Source organism: Orycteropus afer, unplaced genomic scaffold (genome assembly GCF_000298275.1).
Source record: "Orycteropus afer afer isolate SDZICR_OR568_19922 unplaced genomic scaffold, OryAfe1.0 scaffold00265, whole genome shotgun sequence".
Classification (NCBI taxonomy): Eukaryota; Metazoa; Chordata; class Mammalia; order Tubulidentata; family Orycteropodidae; genus Orycteropus; species Orycteropus afer.
Genome location: NW_006921852.1, coordinates 1715848 through 1718298, shown reverse-complemented (window position 1 = coordinate 1718298; position 2451 = coordinate 1715848). Strand labels below are relative to the sequence as shown.

The 2451-nt window shown below is 37.7% G+C and overlaps 1 protein-coding gene across 1 annotated transcript in view; it reads left to right on the top strand.

Moving 5' to 3' along the window:
* PRPF39 (pre-mRNA processing factor 39) overlaps positions 1-2451 on the top strand; it is a 23973-nt gene that overhangs the window by 2583 nt on the left and 18939 nt on the right. The window lies entirely within an intron of this gene.

The window sequence follows — 2451 nt, the reverse complement described above, 5'->3', positions numbered from 1 at the left end:
TTTAACTCACATGCCTGTACTTTGTTTGGCTGGAAACCACAGTTGTGGGTTCAATTCCAGACCTGAAGGGCAACTAGGGGCCATAGTCTCAGTGGTTACACCAGGCTCCATTGGACCAGCACAGACCAAATTCTTTAGGTATAAAGTTAACTCCACAGTTATTCAGTTTTAACCTCTCACAGTATATGACAGTAGTCTTTTACTTTCAGTCATCCCCGATTTTTCCCTTTAATCTTACTGTTTTTTTAATTATCTTATTATTTTAAATTTGTATATCTCTAGATAGCTTCTCCTCCTTTATCATCTTTTCATGTTTATAAGCCATTTTTGAATCACTTATTCATGTCATTTGCTCACTTTTCTATTGAATTATCTTACTAAATTTCAGAAATTTTTTTGTTAGGTTTTTATTTTCATTAAAGTCTGTACATATAGTTTTAAAAGTCAAATAGTGTTAAACTGCTTATAAAAAAATTAATCCCCCCTTCCTCTTTCCAAAATCTACTTTTGAAATATTTTAGCTGTTTTTTTCTGGTATTTTCCACAATGCTTTAATGATAACCACTATACTGCTTTCTCTCTCTATCAGTTGCAGATGTTATGTACCTGTTATGGTAGATGAAAATTTTAACACACTTTTACCTTCTCATTCCCCCATCTTTCCCATAAAACTGTTAGGTTTCATTAAATCCATTTCTCTCTGTGTGTGTAACAGTCATTTTGAATCTGTAAGTATATATTTATAGCTGAGTTGGGTCATGTACATCCTTATTGTCCTCTTTTATAGCCTTTTCTTTTATCTAGAGTTAATTGCTCCTTTCCCTTCTTTTTTCCTATTTGCTTAGTTTTATGGAGTGTTTAAGTTTTTCTGTCTATCCAACAGCCTTGTAAAAGGCTATGAATACAGATTTCCACATAATTAGATCTGTGAGATAATTTGTAAGTTCCAGTTTTCCCCATCCCTCTTGGAGATACGCTTCTGAAATCCTTTCTATTGTAATCTGGACTGGTTATCGCTCTCTTCTAGTTCTGCTTGATAGCAGTTGTCTTGAGATTTCTTTTCATCATTATTCTGCAAGATGTCTTTAGTTCTCTCCAGTGTTTCATGCCCTGTTTACTAGATCCCATGTCTTTCTTGGGAGCTCTGGTGGCATACTGCCCAAGGCATTTGACTGCTAACCAGAAGGCTGGCGGTTCAAACCCACCAGCCACTCCTCGGAAGGAAGACTGGGCAATCTACTTCCGTAGTGATATTTTCTCGGAAACCCAAGGAGGGGTCACTGTGAGTCGAAATTGACTTGACGGCAGTGAAGTTTTTTTTTTTTTAATTATACATAGTGATCTTTGACTTGTTTTTTTATTTAAGAGAATGTTTGGAATCCCTATCATATTTTTCAAACCACTGTAAAAGTATTTTACAGTATCAGTGTACTATATTTTATTTGGCTAAGTCTTTATTTGTAGGAAATAATCAGTGCTGCAGTGAACATCTGTGTACAAGTCAGCATTTATGTAGGGTGTGCTAGAAATGGAACTACTGTCAAAGGGAATATGCAACTAAATTTTATCAAATGTTTCTTTAAAAATGGTATTGTAAGGTGATGCCAGTCAAATCAGTCTATTCTATTCTATTAAATCCCAACTCAGTTCTTTTGAATTATGTTCCCAGCTGTACTTGAAGTAATTCTTCCTCTGACTCTAACCATCAGAACTAGGTGGGATCTCAAGTTAAAGGGCACAGTCCTCCACGTTATCAAGCTGCAAGTTTGGGGTCCTCAACACACCCACACTTCTGACCTGCTGGCTACAAACTCAGGGTTTTCCCCCTACCCCCTCAGGATATCAGCAGTAAGCTTGGGGGTACTTTGGGCATCCCTTGCTTCTACCTGCTGGCTACAAATATGGAGCTTTCTCTACCCCTTCTGGATACTAGCTGTAAGCCTAGGTATCCATGAGGGCCCCCCTCTCTTCTGACCTACGAGTTCCCTTTCCTCCTTTGGGTTTGAAAATTCATTAGAAGACTCAGAACTCAGGAAAGTGCTATACTTAGTTTTATTATAGCTAAAGAACATAAATGAAGAGACATGTAGGACACATCTGGGAGAATTGCCAACATGGAGCTTCCATGCCACAAGAAAGAATGTGCTACCTTCCCATGTGCAGAAAGCCCATGGAGCTGCAATATGCAGAGCTTTTATTGGTGGGGTGGGATGGGGGTGTCTCAATATGTAATTCAAACTCAAGTCTCCCTTCTCTAAGGTCTGTTAATAATGCTTGGCTTATCTTCTGATATGGTCAGTCCCCACCCAACATGAATCATAAGCCCTCAGGTATGGTCTGGAGTCCTCATCAAAGATACTTAAATCACTGGAGAAATTCCAAGGTTTTAGAGGTTATTCTCAGGAACTAAGGACAGACCAAATTCTTTTTTTTTTTTTTTTTTAAATTTTA